The sequence below is a fragment of the Mauremys mutica genome, chromosome 9 (genome assembly GCF_020497125.1).
Source record: "Mauremys mutica isolate MM-2020 ecotype Southern chromosome 9, ASM2049712v1, whole genome shotgun sequence".
Taxonomy (NCBI): Eukaryota; Metazoa; Chordata; order Testudines; family Geoemydidae; genus Mauremys; species Mauremys mutica.
The window spans coordinates 46,593,922-46,599,921 of NC_059080.1; the positions used below are offsets into that span (position 1 = coordinate 46,593,922).

General features: G+C 47.9%; 1 protein-coding gene across 2 annotated transcripts in view; it reads right to left on the bottom strand.

Annotated features, from left to right (window-relative positions):
* The window catches only part of TMLHE (trimethyllysine hydroxylase, epsilon), a 44,276-nt gene extending 38,590 nt beyond the window's left edge, over positions 1-5,686 (bottom strand). Inside the window, exon 1 of one of the 2 annotated variants that reach the window (XM_045030840.1) lies at positions 5,557-5,686. The gene's annotated coding sequence lies outside the window, so the exon portion shown is untranslated. The remainder of the gene's footprint in view (positions 1-5,556) is intronic. The other variant, XM_045030837.1, reaches the window with a different exon arrangement.
* Positions 5,687-6,000: the final 314 nt, after the last annotated feature.

Sequence of the window (6,000 nt, forward strand, 5' to 3'; positions counted from 1 at the left end):
AACCGGGCTGCACATCAGGGTCTGTGCAGCTCCTCCCTTGGTACTGGTTGGTTCCAGCGTCTCTCATCGCTGTGGTGCTACAGTCTCCAATCGGACCAAGAAAGAGCTCCGCAAACTGGTGCCTTGACCTGGGGGAAGCCCATGCGTTCCAGAATGGTCACTGCATGGGATTCAGCCCCCATGGGCCCATAGGCCAGGTGTTCTGCACCGTCATCGCCACTGTAGCTCCGGAAGCCACCGATGGTCATGGGGAGTGGTGGCTGTAGCGCCGACAGTTCTGTTGGTACTTGGAATAGGTGCCTGAATCTGACCCTGGGAAGGAAGAGGTGTACAAAGTGTGGTCCCCACAGCATTGCCGACCTTCCTGGTGCTGGTGAATGGTGCCGTGAAGCTGGAGGGGAGGCAATCAGAGGTGGTTTCCTTCTAGAGAAGGGTCTTGGCACCAGTCTCTCAATGGTGGAAACCTCACCATTTCCTGGTGCTGCCAGGGGATCCCGCTACTGGCAGAGTCAAAAGATCCCTGGCTGCCGCTTACACCTTTGGCACTGAAGGGACCATGAATTGTTTGGTGCAGTGCTGGCTGGAGTGCGGCTCCTTTTGCGGAGTCTGTGGCACTGGCATGGTCATTGGGGCTGGTTGTCGCAGTGCCTCTTCTTGTTGTGGTGCCTGCAGTGCCTCTTCTTTGGAGAGTGGTGCTGCGGGCCTCTAGCAGTTGGCAGTGCACTCTGCACAGATGCTGATGTGCTCAGCGCCGAGTCTGATCTCGGTTCCGAGGTGGGTCTCAGCGTGGCCTTCATAAGGAGGACTTTAAGTCTCGCTGCCTGGTCCTTCTATGTTCTGGGTTTGAATTCCTGACAAATCTGGCAGAGGTCTTTTCTATGGCCTTTTCCCAAGCACTTGAGACAACTCAAGCGTGGGTCACAGTTGGGCATAGGCTTCCCACAGGAGCACGCCTTAAACCCTGGGGACCGAGGCATGCCCTGGTGCAAGGGGTTGGGACCTCCTCTCCAGACACGGAGAGGTGCCCTGCTAGCCTTACCTTGCTAAGAATCTACTAAAACTACTAATTTTAAAACACAACTAACTATAGATAACTATACACAAATAGCCAATTAAGGACAACCACCAAAAACTTTTTGTCAAGGCAAAGAAAGGGGAGTTCTAAACAGTCGTTATGGGTGTAAGAAGGAACCAAGGAGTGAGGGATCGGCAGGGGCCCCTTTTACTGACACTATGAGTGTGCGGCACAAGGGGGTTCTAAAGCTGAGTTGACAGATACCACTAGAAGAAAAAATTCTGACAGCTGTGCTCGGGGCACGCACACACCTAAATAGGAATGGACATGTGTAAGCACTAGAATAAGAAGAGGAATTAAGATGTGTAATTTTTCTGAGAGAGAGGGCTATACAAAATATGGGAATACACTGAAAATGAGAACAAGAACAAATATAATGAGCAAATATCTATACCCCGAAGGCGGATTTGTATCATTCCATGGAAATGTTGAAAAAAGCTAACCCTTACTATTCCTTCTCTTGCTCATTAATGAAGAGGTGATGGCTCATTTGGATTCTGAACACATTTGGTTTACTGTAAATATTTTCCCCCTCCCAACTATATAGAATGAACTCTTTCAAGGGGAATCTTTTCTTCCCTGCTACAATTGACACTATCTGAAATCAGATGTGTAAGTGACATGATCTCATTCGTTGACGCAACTAAAAGCTGTTGGTCTGCAATAATTCTGAAATCAGACGCCTTTCTGATCCATATTAGCAATATGCACTTTTGCCTAGAAACTCAGAAGTTGCTTTTCACATCCAAATCATCTTAAAAATTCTCCTTTTGTTTGTGCAGGTACATGTGCTAATCCATCCTTCAACATTTTCCTCTCCTGTCCTCCTACCCTCGACCTTCCAGGCTAAACCCTGAGGAACCCTAAACCCTAAATCTGAGGAAGAATGCTGCCAGCTAATAAGACAGATTTTTCACGCTCACATTTTCTGTATCTTTCAACTCCCTTCATCCCTTATAAGAGAGGGACATACAAAGAGTATTTACAAAAGCCTCATAACACTGGTGCTTGTCCATTACTTAAAAGTGTACTGGTGCCATGTGTGGTATATCAGGATATCTAACATAATTCATCCAGCACTGTTGTACGAAATTACATATAGAGGTATTTACAGACACTAGAATGAAACCAAGCTAACGTTCAATTCATTTATCAAGTTCCCATATAGGAGAGGTGAATGAAACGTAGAGCAAAGAAATGTAGGCCTAGTCTACACTAAAAAGCATTTGCCAGGATAGTTATACTGGCAAACTCTCCTAGCATAGTTGCAGTTTTTGCTGGTATAGATTACACTGGTTCCGCCAATGAAATATGCTATACCAACAAGAGTAGTTTTTTGCCAGCATAACTGCATCTACACTAGGGCTTTTGTTGGTATAGAAATGTTGTAAAAACCCACCCCATATTCACATTACTATACTGGCAAAAAGTTTCTAGCGTAGACCTGGCCTAACACTGTATGCCAAGTAGTTCAAGGGTACATCACATGTAAATAGGATGGGTCTTGCTGCCTCTGGTTCCTTACTTCCTATTTACCAGGCTGTGGGAGTGCTCAGTGCAAATTCGATTACTGTGAAGTATGTTTACTTCAGCAGCAAACAAAGTAATGGGAGAAGATATGATTTCAAAGAGAAAAGTAGTAGAGTTTTTGTTTTCAGCGGAAGCCCAGGGACAGAGAGCTGGGCCTCAGAAACATGAAAGCTGAAAAGAGTGAAGCACAAACAAGAGATTTATGGTTAAGATAGCTGGAAGAATTGATAACAAAACCAAACAGGATTAAAAAAGAAGGGCATTGTTATCTGACATCAGCCTTTAAATTAGCAAACAACACAGATAACATTAAGCAACAAAGAGTCCTGTGGCACCTTACAGACTAACAGATGTATTGGACCATAAGCATTCACCCACTTCTTCAGATGCATGTTATCTGACCTCAGCTTTTAAATTAGGAATTGTTAAATTGCTTCCCAACTCTTATGAACACAGTGGGCTTCATTTCAAAGACTTATATCCTATATCTGAAGTGGATCAGGTTTTAGTGGCACCAAAACCTGCTAGACTTCTAGACCCACTTTTCAATGGGGGCTGCTTAACAGCAAGATTTGTAGAGGATATCTAAAACTTGAGACAAAACTCAAAGGTAAGACAGGACTAGTGTAATTCACAATTCAATGTCCAAAAGGTACCTGAATTTGAGAGATTTGCACATGAATCTCATCATGAACGCTATTAAAATAACCCCTTTGAACCATATGCTTCCCCATTGCTCAGAAGCCTCCTGAGGTTTGTGTATGAAGTTGTTTTTTTTTTTCAAAAAAAGGTAGATCTGTTTGCTTATGAGGGAGAAAATATCGTCAAGAAACAGGAGGGGCTTTGACTGCCACATCCAGAGCTCGCAGACCCAGTTTTATGCACTTAGCAGGGCAAAGTGGCCTGGATTCAATCATGGCTGTGCAGCTGGACATTTAACATTTGAAAACAGCTTAGACAGACAGATTAATTGCATTTAACTGCTCAGAAGCTAAACAGCTCAAATCACTATCTGTAAGCATATTGCTCAGCCAATTTTTAATACATTTATGTGGCTCTTGCTATACACCAAAAACTCCAGATGTATCTTTGGAGATGCCTGGAACTGCTCCTATGATTGTCCAAAGACATCCAAATTGTAACTATTAAAAAAAGGAAGGAAGGGTCCTGAGTTTACAGAGACTGCTCAGTTAACATATGTAAAAGATTTGAGAGTTCTGAAACACAAAGGAGATACAGTTGCCCTCGTACCTGAAATCACCCTACCTGTAACATTAGTGAAGCAGGAAGAACAGAAAATGAGATTCACAAGCAACTGAATTTTCAGATGAAGACATCTACCTGATCCTAGAGTACTGTTAAGGTGGTAAGCAGTGAGGAATGAAATTGACATTTGAGGGGAACTATTCTCATCTCCATGAATGCTCAGCTACTATTTTATACTAGGAAGTTAAAACTATGCATAGGAGAAGAATAGAGCTGTAGCACATGAATGAGGCAGCAGAAGCAACTTATGCATCCTTGATGAGCCAGTAGTAAGGTAATCATGCAACTAAACAGGCCTTGATGAGCAAGGGGAAGGAAACCAACTAATAAGAAAAGAACCCAAAAGAGGCATTAGCAAGTTCTGGATAAACTGAAAGGAAATCTCCCTACTAATAAAAGATAAAAACAAGAATAAGATATTTACAAATCCTGATGACCTTAGATTTTTGCTGGCCCATTTATACAATTTACTTTAGAGTTCACTAAGGACTTGTCTACACAGGAAAATTGACCCATGGACAATGGTACCCATAGGCGAGGACAGCGCACAGAGGAGCCGCCTGCCCCATCCCACCCCCAGGATCCACTGCTGGACATACTGGCCACTTCTGGGAGCGGCGCAGGGCCAGGGCAGGCAGGGAGTCTGCCTTAGCCCCGCTGTGTGCCAGTGCCACCCCAGAGCTGCTCGAGGTAAGCGGCGCTGGCCAGAGCCCGCATTCCAAACCCCTTCTGCACCCCACACCCCTAACCCCCTGCTGCACCCCTGTCCTGAGCCCCTCCTGCACTCCATACCTCCCCGCACTCCAACCCCCTGCCCTGAGCCCCCCCCACACCCAGCACTCCCTCCTGCACCCCAACCCCCTGCTCCAACCCTACAGTCATGGCCCTGCATACAATTTCCCCACCCAGATGTGGCCCTTCAGTGGACATGAAGAATAATTGATCACCGCCCTTTTTATAACAACCATTAATACAGTGGTTCTCAAACTTTTGTACTGGTGACACCTTTCACATAGCAAGCTTCTCAGTATAACCCCCCCTTATAAATTAAAAACACTTCTAAATATATTTACCATTATAAATGCTGGAAGCAAAGTGGGGTTTGGGATTGGGGCTGACAGCTTGTGATGCCCCATGTAATAACCCACGACCCCCAGTTTGAGAACCCCTGCATTAATGTATCTGAATACTTATCAGTCTTTTTTCAAGACAAAATATGCCCAGTTTTTTTTTAAACCTTTCCTCATGATAATAGGTTTAGAAAACCTGACATTTTTATTGCTTTCCTCTGGGATCTCTCCCCAAACACAGCCCCCACCCCGTAGCCACCCCCAGCTCCAACCATACACAATCCCCCTCTGGCCACCCCCCTATACACAGCCCCCCTCCAACTCCCCACAAACACAGCCCCCCCTTCCGGCCACCCCCAGCTCCCCCGCAAACGCAACCCCCCCTCCAGCCACCCCCAGCTCCCCCCCAAACACAGCCCCCCCCTCCGGCCACCCCCAGCTCCCCCCCAAACACAGCCCCCCCTCCGGCCACCCCCAGCTCCCCCCCATCCACTCCCCCCCCTCCGGCCACCCCCTGATCACCCCCAAACACAGCCCCCCCTCCGGCCACCCCAAGCACAGCCCCCCCAGCCAGCCCCAGCCCTCCCCTCCGGCCACCCTGCACTTTCAAGTCACCTGCCAGGCAGCCCCGAAGCACAGAAGGTCCCTCCCGACGAGGGCTCCACCCCGCCTCCCGCGGGGACCCGCCCTGGAGAGGAGCCTGCGAACCATCGAGAGCTGCTGCCAGAGCGGTACTGGAGGGTGGAAGGAGGCCTCCTAACCATAGAATATGCAGCTTCCGGACAGAGCGGCGTGGCACCTCCTAACCATAGAGAGCGCGGGCTCCGGACAGAGCAGCTGTAAGCGGCGGGGGGGGGGTCTCCTGACTGCGGAAGGACCCCGACCACGGAGAGCGCTGCCGCCTGCTCCCTGTTACAAAGGAGCGCGGGTCTCCCCGCCCGGGGTTACATGTGGGCTCCGTGGAGTCAGCCTCGCGTGGCAGGGCCACACTCCAGTGCTGTGATTCCTGTGTCACCCGTGGCCATGCCATGTTCCTGTGTCATGGCACTTGTATCACGT